Raw genomic sequence first — 12,500 nt, 5'->3', positions numbered from 1 at the left:
AAGTAAATAATACTAATTTATTTAAAAAAAATATATATGAAAATTAATGAAAAATACTTTTTACATAATTATTTATAATTTTATAATTTTTTTTTATATTTATAATTGAGAAATAAAGTCAAATAAAATATACTTTTAATTAAAATTATAAATAAAATAAACAGTTTGCATATTATTTTCAATTGACAAATAAATTAGATAATTGAATTTTATATCATGAAATATTATTTATGATTGACAAATAGTAAATTGACTAAAAACTTGCCCAAGTCTAAGCCAGTCAGAACTAAATGGCCACTAAAATCAGTCTGTTTGTAGGTTTATCTCAAGACTTGGTATTGCAGTACTTCAAACCAGGGATATTATCGTTAACTGTAACTAAAATGAAAACCATAAAAACATTGTCATTACATGGAATAAATTAAACATTAACTGAAAAAAAAATATGTATATAACTTAAACGAAAACTATTTTAAATATATGTATTTTTTTATGATATCAGTTACGAGTCTTTAAATTATAAACAAGTTACTGTTTTATTTCTATATCTAAATAGTTATTTATTTTTATTTAAGTTTTAGTTATTTAATACATCAATCCAAACCAAACGAAAATGTCAAATGCTTCTTTGGCAACTAGATGAAATAATTTAGTAAATATTTTACTTAACGTCCTTTAACTTTTTTTTTTTTAAGTAACAAACATGTTTTGCGTTTACGTTTACTCACTAATAAGGCTTTTGATCCAAAGCGACTTACAAAAGAGGAACACAACAAGCAGTTCATCATAAAGAGACAAATAACCCTGAGAAGAGCTTGTCATGTGGTTTCAGACATTGTTCAGATGTTTTGTTGTGGTTGTGGTTTAATTGTGTGTGTGTGTGTGTGTGTGTGTGTGTGTGTTTCTCACAGGGATTAAAAGTGTACATTGATCCGTTCACATACGACGATCCGAACGAGGCGGTGAGGGAGTTCGCTAAAGAGATCGACGGGTTTGTGAAGATCGAGGAGGTGATCGGTGCCGGTGTGAGAACCGTGTGTGTGATTGTTTGAGCGCAGGTGTGGCGCGGGGCTCGTGTTTCTGTGTGAACAGCAGTAATGTGGGGCACCACACACCTGATGAAAGCACAGCTCACATTACGCTATTGTGTGTGTGAATCTGATAGTCTTAATATGTGATCTGTGTGCAGGTGAGTTCGGTGAGGTGTGTCGCGGCCGGCTCAAGGTTCCCGGGAAGAAAGAGAACTACGTGGCCATTAAGACCCTGAAGGGCGGCTACACAGACAAGCAGAGGCGGGACTTCCTGTCTGAGGCGTCAATCATGGGTCAGTTCCAGCATCCCAACATCATTCACCTGGAGGGAGTGATCACAGCTTCCTGTCCCGTGATGATTCTGACCGAGTACATGGAGAACGGCGCACTGGGACTCCTTCCTGCGGGTCTGTACCTTTCTGTCTGTCTGATGTCGGGTCAGAAGTGTCGCCCGCTCTCACACGTCTCTCTGTCTGTCTGTCTGATGTCGGGTTAGATGTGTCGCCCTCTCTCACCTGTCTCTCTGTCTGTCTGTCTGATGTCAGGTCAGAAGTGTCGCCCTCTCTCACCCGTCTCTCTCTCTGTCTGTCTGATGTCGGGTCACATGTGTCACCCGCTCTCACCCGTAGATGTGTCACCTGCTCTCACCCGTCTCTCTCTGTTTGTCTGATGTCGGGTTAGATGTGTTGCCCTCTCTCACCTGTCCAGACGGTGTCGCCCGCTCTCACCGTCTCCTCTGTCTGTCTGTCTGATGTCGGGTCAGAAGTGTCGCCCGCTCTCACCCATCTCTCTCTCTGTCTGTCTGATGTCGGGTCAGATGTGTCGCCCGCTCTCACCCATCTCTCTGTCTGTTTGTCTGATGTCGGGTCAGAAGTGTCGCCCGCTCTCACCCATCTCTCTGTCTGTCTGTCTGTCTGATGTCGGGTCAGAAGTGTCGCCCGCGCTCTCACCCGTCTCTCTGTCTGTCTGTCTGTCTGATGTCGGGTCAGAAGTGTCGCCCGCTCTCACCCGTCTCTCTGTCTGTCTGTCTGATGTCGGATCAGATGTGTCGCCCGCTCTCACCCGTCTCTCTGTCTGTCTGTCTGATGTCGGGTCAGAAGTGTCACCCGCTCTCACCCGTCTCTCTGTCTGTCTGATGTCGGGTCAGATGTGTCACCCGCTCTCATCCGTCTCTCTGTCAGTCTGTCTGATGTCGGGTCAGATGTGTCGCCCACTCTCACCCGTCTTTGTCTGTCTGTCTGATGTCGGGTCAGACGTGTCGCCCGCTCTCACCCGTCTCTCTGTCTGTCTGTCTGATGTCGGGTCAGACGTGTCGCCGACTCTCACCCGTCTCTCTGTCTGTCTGTCTGATGTCGGGTCAGATGTGTCGCCTGCTCTCACCCGTCTCTCTCTCTCTCTGTTTGTCTGATGTTGGGTCAGATGTGTCGCCCGCTCTCACACGTCTCTTTCTCTCTCTCTGTCTGTCTGATGTCGGGCCAGAAGTGTCGCCCACTCTCACCCGTCTCTCTGTCTGTCTGTCTGTCTGTCTGTCTGGTCAGATGTCCCCGCTCTGATGTTGGGGGTCAGATTTGTCGCCCGCTCTCACCCGTCTCTCTGTCTGTCTGTTTGATGTCGGGTCAGACGTGTCGCCCGCTCTCTCCCGTCTCTCTGTCAGTCTGTCTAATGTCGGGTCAGATGTGTCGCCCGCTCTCACGCACCCATCTCTCTGTCTGTCTGTCTGATGTCGGGTCAGACGTGTCGCCCGCTCTCACCTGTCTCTCTGTCAGTCTGTCTGATGTCAGGTCAGAAGTGTCTCCCCTCTCACACCCGTCTGGGTCTGTCTCAGTCTGTCTGATGTCGGGTCAGACGTGTCGCCCGCTCTCACCTGTCTCTCTGTCAGTCTGTCTGATGTCAGGTCAGAAGTGTCGCCCGCTCTCACCCGTCTCTCTGTCTGTCTGTTTGATGTCGGGTCAGACGTGTCGCCCGCTCTCTCCCGTCTCTCTGTCAGTCTGTTGATGTGGGTCAGATGTGGCCACCTGTTCTCACCCGGTCTCTCTCTGTCTGTCTGATGTCGGGTCAGATGTGTCGCCCGCTCTCACCCATCTCTCTGTCTGTCTGTCTGATGTCGGGTCAGAAGTGTCGGCCCTCAGATCTCACCTGTCTCTCTGTCAGTCTGTCTGATGTCAGGTCAGAAGTGTCGCCCGCTCTCACCCGTCTCTCTCTCTCTCTCTCTCTCTCTGTCTGATGTCGGGTCAGAAGTGTCGCCCGCTCTCACCCGTCTCTCTGTCAGTCTGTCTGATGTCGGGTCAGATGTGTTGCCCGCTCTCAGCGGTCTCTCTGTCTGTCTGTCTGATGTCGGGTCAGATGTGTCTCCCGCTCTCACCCTTCTCTGTCTGTTTCATCTGTCTGATGTCGGGTCAGATGTGTCGCCCTCTATCTCACCCGTCTCTCTCTCTCTCTGTCTGATGTCGGGTCAGATGTGTCGCCCTGCTCTCACCCGTCTCTCTGCTGTCTGTCTCTGATGTCGGGTCAGATGTGTCGCCCTCGTCTCACCTGTCTCTCTCCCCTCTTCTGTCTGTCTGTCTGATGTTGGGTCAGATGTGTCGTCGCCCGCTCCCACCCGTCTCTCTGTCTGTCTGTCGGATGTCAGGTCAGAAGTGTTGCCCTCTCTCACCCGTCTCTCTCTCTCTCTCTCTCTCTCTCTGTCTGATGTCGGGTCAGAAGTGTCCAGGCTCGCTCGCCTCTCTCTCTCTCTCTCTCTCTCGTCTCGCTCTCTCTCGATCTCTCTCTCTCTCTTTGTCTGATGTCGTCGAGGTCAGACGTGTCGCACCGCTCTCACCCCGTCTCTGTCTCTCTGTCTGATGTCGGGTCAGAAGTGTCGCCCGCTCTCACCCATCTCTCTCTCTCTCTCTGTCTGCAGCTGAACGACGGTCAGTTCACGCCCATCCAGCTGGTGGGGATGCTGCGTGGGATAGCGTCTGGTATGAAGTACCTGTCGGAGATGAGTTATGTTCACCGGGATCTGGCAGCGCGAAACATCCTGGTCAACAGTAACCTGGTGTGTAAGGTGTCCGACTTTGGCCTGTCCAGATTCCTGACGGAGAACTCGTCTGACCCCACGTACACCAGCTCACTGGTGAGGATCTGCTGCTGTCACACACACACCCTACCCTGCCAACACACACATGCACAGTCCCCACCAACATTTCATTACTTTTGTGATTTCCATTTTCATTATGGTTTTGCTGAAAAATTTGCAGTGTTTTTTGTATAATTAGAATTACACTTTTTTGTGATTTTTGTGATCAGAATGACTGATTTTGTCAGAAAGTTCCAGAATTTGTCAGAACAGTTACTTTGTTTTCTTATAAATTAAAAATAATGATTTTGTGAGGTTTCTAGTCAAAATTACTGTTTTTGAAAAATTGCAATAATATTCATGTAGAAACTGAAATAATGACGTGAAGTGAGACTGCCTGCATGCTCACAGCAGAGAACGGTGTGGTGCTGTTGATGTTGTTGGTGATGTGTGTGAGCGTCAGTGTCGTTGAGCTCAGAATCTGTGTGTGTGTGTGTGTCTCAGGGCGGGAAGATCCCGATCCGCTGGACGGCTCCTGAAGCCATCGCCTTCCGTAAGTTCACCTCGGCGTCAGACGTCTGGAGCTACGGCATCGTCATGTGGGAAGTGATGTCGTCGGTCGGAGAGGACTACTGGGACATGAGCAACCAGGACGTGAGTGAGGTTTACTTTGATGAGACGGACGAGTGTGTTCTGAGCCCAGAGATGATGGTGATGTGTGTTTGTGTGCAGGTGATCAACGCCATCGAGCAGGACTACCGCCTGCCTCCTCCCACAGAATGCCCTGCGTCTCTGCACCAGCTGATGCTGGACTGCTGGCAGAAGGAGAGATCGTCTCGCCCGCGCTTCTGTGCCATCGTCTCTGCCCTCGACCGACTGATACGCAACCCGGGGGCAACCGAGCCTCGCTCAAGATCACCGGACGCATCTCAGACGGGTCAGTGTGTGTGTGTGTGTGTGTGTGAGTGTGTGTGTGTGTTTGTGTGTGTGTGTGTAACAGGAAGTGTTGACAGTTGCTGAAATATTCCAGCCATCTATACAACATCCGTATACACACAAAACATGTTATTACACAAAATATTACTCCAAACTTTTTGAAAGGTAATATATATATATATTTTGTGTTATATTTATTTTATTAAGGAACCAATTAATTGTGAATCATGTTGAAGCAGTTGGTAATGACTAAGTCAAGATTACTTCAGAAACACTGACATATGAAAGAACAGACTCTGAGAGAGCAGCCAAGTCAGATCGGTGTTATTTGTGGACGTGCAGCAGCAGCTTCTCAAGCGCACAGGGCTGGTGATGTCACTTCCTGTCCCCGAGTGCAGTGCTGTGTGTTGATTGACCTGTGTGTGTGTGTCTCAGGCCGTCTCACCCCTCTGCTGGACCAGCGTCCTCCGCCGTCGCTCTCTCACTGCAGCTCAGTGTCCGAGCGCTCCGGGGCCATTAAGATGGAGCGATACGAGGACAACTTCCTGCAGGCCGGCTTCACCTCCATTCCAGCTCTCTCCTCTCACACATCTCCACCGAGTGAGAGACACACACACAGAGACTCACACAGTCTCACACACACACAGAGACTCACACACACACACACACACACACACACACACAGAGAACTCACACAGAGTCTACCACACACACACACACATCACACACACACACACACACACACACACACACACAGAGACTCACGCAGAGTCTCACACACACACACACACACACCCAGAGACTCACACATAGTCTCACACACACACCACTCACACACACACACACACAACACACACTCACACACACACACACAGAGACTCCACCAGAGTCCACACACACACACACACACACACAGAGACTCACACAGAGTTCTCACACACACACACACTCACACACACCACACACACAGAGACTCACTACGGAGTCACACACAGCCCACACACACACACACACACACACACACACACACACACACACACCCACCTACACACAGAGTCTCACACACACAAGCACACACACACACACAACCAGAGACTCACACTCACACACACACACACACACACACACACACACACACACCACACACACACCACTCACACACACACACACACACAACACACAAGAGACTCACACAGAGTCTCACACCACACACACACACACACACACACAGAGACATCACACAGAGTCCTCACACACACACAACACTCACCACACACCACACACACACACAGAGACTCACACGGAGTCACACCAACACACACACACACCCACCCGAGACACACAACAAGAGTCTCACACACACACACACACACACACACACACACACACCACACACAGACTCACACCGAGTCTCACACACACACACTCATCACACACACACCACACACACACACAACACACACTCAGAGACTCACACAGAGTTCACACACACACACACACACACACACACCACATCACCCACACACACACACACCACACACACACAGAGACTCACACGGAGTCACACACACACACACACACACACACACACCACAGAGACTCACAACAGAGTCTCACACACACACACACAAGCACACACACAGAGACTCACACAGAGTCCTCACACACACACACACACACACACACACACTCAGAGACTCACACAGAGTCTCACCACCACACAACACACACACACACTCACCCACACTCTCACACACACACGCCGAGACTCACACACACACACACACACACACACACACACACTCATACTCACACTCACACACCCAGACACACTCTCACACACACACACACAAACACTCTCACACACACACTCACACACACACTCTCTCTCTCTCACACACACTCACACACACACACTCTCTCTCTCTCACACACACACACTCTCTCTCTCTCACACACCACACCACACTCACACACACACACACACTCTCACCTCTCCTCTGGCTCACACACACACACTCTCTCTGGTCTCACACCACACACAACCACACACACACACACACTCTCCTCTGTCTCTCACACACACACACTCGCTCTGTCTCACACACTCACACACCACACATACTTGACATCATTTCTTCAGTACAGAGTGATTCGAAAACTGCTTCACATTATAAACAGTAAAGGACAGTGTGATTGCAGCCAAATTCATCAAGCTCTCAAACTACTTCAAGTTTTCAGTCAACAGCAGAGTCTTAATTCAGATCACACTCTGTTCTCAGCTGACTAGCGTCAGGGCATTAAATCCATACAATTAGTGAATATTAGTATCTTTAAAATGATCTTTTATTATTTAATATGTTTTTCACTAACCCATCACATACCATATATTATCATTAACTTAAACTAAAAACATTTTCATTCATTTGAAACCAAACATAAAAATCTAAAAAAAAAAAAACATTTTTCAATCAAGTGCCATGGCAACATTTCTCAATTTACTTTTAAATGATGTACCAAAAATAACTAAAAGTGAAAACAAAATAAATTTAATTCAGATCTAAAAACATGAAAAAACTAATAATAAGGGATAGTTCACCCGCTAAAATTAACTTTCTGTTATTATTTACCACTCACAAAAAACTGTATTATTATTTAATTTGATTTAATTAATTTTTATATGTTTGTTCATTCAGTTTCTTGAATGCTCCTGGATAAACACACCTATTGAAAATGCAAGCTGTGGTCTGTTGTATTTGTGATGTAAGAGTGTAGTGAAGTTAATGCTGCTGTGGTCCTGTCCAGGGATCTTCTGCGGATCGGCGTGACTCTAGCCGGACACCAAGAAGAATTTCTGTCCAGCGTCCAGACACTGCGGGTCCACGCCGGCTCGCTGCCATACTGACGCTTCCCAGCATTCCCTGCTTCTGCTAGAACCAATCACTGTGGAGCAGCCACAGAACCATCCAATCAGAGTCCGGTCTGTTGTGGTTTGAACTCGGACTGATGTTCCTCCGGAGTCGTCTCGTGTAAGAGACGGCGAGCTACGGCCACACACTTCCACATCAGAGGATTGACGACTTACTGTTGCGTGGGGCGACGGACCCCATGCATTCTGGGAGCTTTATCAGATCTTCACATTGAAGATTCATTATAATTTTATTATAAAGTCAGGATATTTTGTAATTACTTATTTTTGTACGTATCAAAGGCAGCACTAATAATGAATGGACTTTGGGAGCTGTCAACAACACCGAGTGTAATCTGTGTGACCAATCACATTAAAGATCTGCACTGGCCCCTCCCACCACCTCCAGTGTGTGTGTGTGTTTTAATGACCACTCAGCATCATCACAAGCTTCCTAAAGACGTCTAACATTAAAGAAACACTGGATCAGTTCACTGTTAAACACCAGCAACAACAGTCCAAAACACAATGCTCAGATGTGTCTCCATTGTAGTGTTTTAGTGGTGAGATGCAGTACTATGTGTGTGTGTGTGTGTTTATTTGATCAAAAATACAGAAAAACAAAACTTATTGTGAAATATTATTAACAGTTTAAAGAATGGTTTTCTGTATGAATATCTGTTAAAGTGTAATTTATTTCTGTGATGTGCAGGCTGTATTTCAGCATCATTACTCCAGTCTTCAGTGTCACATGAATCTTCAGAATCATTCTAAATGATGATTTATTATCAGAGCCTGGAAACTGCTTGCTGCTTTCGTTGGAACCTGTGATACGTTTTTTTTGGGTTCACTGATAAATAATTTAAAATCAAAATAGAGATTTTTTCTAACAATACAGCTTAAATCTTACCGATCACTTTTCTAAATCAATTTAAACAAATCCTTGCTGATAAAAACTAATTTCTTTCAAAAAAAAACCTGACCTCAAGCTTTTGAACGGCAGTGTATATTGTTACAAAAGTTATATTTTAAATAAATGCTGTTCTTTTTTAACTTTTTTATTAATCAAAGCATTCTAAAAAAGTATCACAGGTTTCCAACATTGATTATAAATCAGCATTGCATAAAATGTATTTTAAAAGATATTAAATTTTTGAAACAAATAAGAAATGCTTGATGTTGCATGAGTTGGATGTTAGGATCCCTTAACGCGCAATCCTATGTGGATCATTTGTGTTGAACATAACTTCATGAACACAGACGTTTTTGTTTTTAGGATCATAAACTGCACACACTCGACAGAAACAAACATCATGTCTATATTATATATATATATCTGTCATGGGTTCGAAAACAATGAAGCATTTCAAATCAAGGTTTCTTTAAAGCAAGCATCTTCTCTTTCTTACCCTTTTATAATCTGAGAACTTCTTTCACCACAAGAACTTTTGTGAAACGAAACATTCTTCAGATGTTAAGAGTTCTCATGGACATTTTCGCAAAACAGGTTCTTCTTGCGTCGTGAAGCACCTTTATTTATAGAGTGTTGCTTTACTACTCGAGAGTTGGAAAACCCCATATAAAAACCCTCCAGGAAATCTTGAAGGAACCATCAGTTTTGAAACGTAAAACAGCTTGAAATACTGGATAAACTACATTACTCCTGCTTGAAATCCGGGTGTGTGTGTTCTCATTTAATTTAGGGAATGTGCATGGTGTTTTGGAAGCGGTTACCAGAAACTTTGAGGTGACATCGAGGTGTTTTTTAATTAAGTAATAAAGCTTTATTTGTTTTTTATTTCACTTTTTTTTTCTGTAGCTTGTCAAACACATGAGAAACTTTCTGAAATCAGGATAATGTGGTGTTTCTTCATAAGAGTTGAGTTTCACTGTCGACTAAATTACGATCAAAGGGTGTGTGTGGTGTTTTGGATCTTAGTTTTCTATTCTGTTGCAGCGCGACTAGAAACCCATTTTATCCTCACAAGAGTTCGAGAAAAATAAATACCTCTTACACCAAATACAAATAACGCTAGATAATATTTTACACGTGCTCTTCTCTTCAGGAGTGTATAATGAGTCACTACAAGTAGTCATGACAAAAACAGAAAAACAACAGAAATGTGCAAACACGATAGAAATAAATGGAAATTATTCACTTTTTGTGTCAGTTTTGGCAAATTGCACAAAACCAATGTGGGTTCATTTTAAGGACCCAGACTGAACCCAAACGGAGGTTTTTTCCATTCCGTGGATGCAGTGGGAACTGGAACTGGAGATCACTTCTCTTCTGTATTCCGATGCCGGATCGTGAATACTGTGCTTCAGGACGCTCCGGCCGCTTCCAGTCTTGATTATAAATCAGACAGATGAGGACTTCCTCTGCGTGACAAACCCTCCCATCATGCCGAGCGATTCCGTTACAGTGTCGGTGTGCGTGTTTCCTGTCTCAGATGATTTATAATATCAGTCGGATGTTCTGGTGCGTTGGTTTTGGTATTACAGGGTGAGAAGAATAAACAAAGCGGAGGTCTGATTGATTGTCAGTGTTTGAGAGGATTTTTACTGTGTTTTGTGTGTTTTAGAAGACTTCGTCCCTGTGATGAAGTTGAGCTTATAATAATCAAGTTCACATCTGTTAATTTACGAATCTGCTGAAACTGGGGGTTAAAACTGTTTAATTCTATGAGAAGTGTGTGGTGATATTTGTTTATCGTTTAGGTGCTGATAGAAAGTGATTCTGTTTCTATTGCAGGACTTTCAGTGTTGAGCCACACTCAGCTTTCCATAACGGCTTCAGATGAAGGGTAAGCTATTTATTTCTACTTGGAATTTGGGGATTTGTTGCTTTAGGTTTATGAATGTGCATGCAAAGTTTCCAACATATCGATTGTGTTTCAGAAAGACTGCAAAGTTGTTTTAACGTTTCTCTGTGGTTCTATAGACTCCGCCACTGATCCTCACTGTTTTTGACAAATATCCCCAATATGACAACACAAGCAGAGATAACTCATGTTTTACAACATCCCGTTTAAACTCCACACACAGCGTCTGTCCGTGTGTGTTGTGTGGGTGTGTTGTGGTGTGTGAATGTAAACGGATGAGTGTATGGAAATATCAGACAGGCAGCAGAGAGACAGACTCACGAGGCTTGCAGCGCTAATTAACAACTCATGCTGAAACCCCAAAGTCTTGTTTGACATGGTTTTGAACCGTGACTGTGTGTGTGTGTGTGTGTGTGTGTGTGTGTGTGTGTGTGTGTAGAGAGATTCCATTCTCCTCACTCCCCACTTGGCCTCTGACCTCGACCTCCCTGTGAACCCCTTTCACACCCACAGTGTGTGTGTGTGTGTGTGTGTGTTTGGTGTGTGTGTCTGTGTGTGTTTCTGGAGCGTGTCAGACATCAATCACCACACATTTCACTTAAATAGATCTGACAGAGTCACGCAAGCAGCACCACCCACACACACACAACACACACACAGACACACACACACACACAGACACACACACACACACACACAGTCTCATGGTTTCCATCAAAATCTCCTTTTCCCCTCTTCAGCGGGTCTGTAACACACTGTGTTATTATAGTTTAAGTAATACCATAAGAAACTTTTTTATTACCTGCAGACTAAAATAAACATTGACTAAAGATAACAATAGAAGAAATCTTAAACTTTATTTAATTTCAGCAAGTTGCCAAGATGACCCCATTTCTCATTTTACATTTTAGTTTGACTTGATGAACCATAAACAAACTAAAAAGAAAACCTAAATAAACCAGAATTAATAAATAAAACATAACAAAATATAGACATTTTAAAATCACAAAAATGACAAAAACACAAGATTTCTAAAGTTTCAGCTAAAATAAAAGTTAAAATGTAAGAAAAATTTAAATCAAATTCAAAAGCAGAAACTATGACTGTAGTAAAGTAACACACACGGGCTTCTTGTTGGTCAGTTCAGCTCAGACTGAACTAAAAGGTTAACAGCTTCGGGGGTCAGGTTGGTTAACCCTAGAGGTCGGTGACCTCTGATGTCAGACAGTCACAGTGCAGTGAAGTGAGCTCTGTCCCGTCCTGCAGTGACCTGTGCCACCGGGTCATACACACAACACTGCATCCACACATGTCCATACAGCATTAACAACTATGTGAATTTTTCGAGCTACAAATATTTAGAGTATCTTCAATTATTTTTAAAATCATGATGGTGTTGATTGATTACTGTATCCACGACCAAAAGCATCACTGTGCTATTAGAAAAGAAAAAAAACATTTAGGAAACATGATCAAATAGAATCCATATTAGATCTGTCCTCATAAGAGAAATATTTTAAATAGTCATATCATTATTCTAATGAGAAATGCATCAATAAATCATTATATCATATAATATGTTGTATGCAATTAATTTAAACTCAGGTGTAAAAGTGTAAAAATATACTGGAGGATATCCCCCAAAATTAAAACATCAAAGAAAAAATTTATTTACATAATTAGGGCAAAATCCTTCAAATTCAAGTTTTTGTAACAAAAGAAGGATATATAATACAGGTCCT

The 12,500-nt window shown here is 43.9% G+C and overlaps 1 protein-coding gene across 1 annotated transcript in view; it reads left to right on the top strand.

The window, feature by feature from the left end:
- LOC109093305 (ephrin type-B receptor 4b-like) overlaps positions 1–12,500 on the top strand; it is a 74,243-nt gene that overhangs the window by 25,894 nt on the left and 35,849 nt on the right.

This window comes from Cyprinus carpio, chromosome B23 (genome assembly GCF_018340385.1).
Source record: "Cyprinus carpio isolate SPL01 chromosome B23, ASM1834038v1, whole genome shotgun sequence".
Classification (NCBI taxonomy): domain Eukaryota; kingdom Metazoa; phylum Chordata; class Actinopteri; order Cypriniformes; family Cyprinidae; genus Cyprinus; species Cyprinus carpio.
The sequence above is the reverse complement of the archived record's forward strand: the minus strand, read 5'-3'. Positions and strand labels throughout refer to the sequence as shown.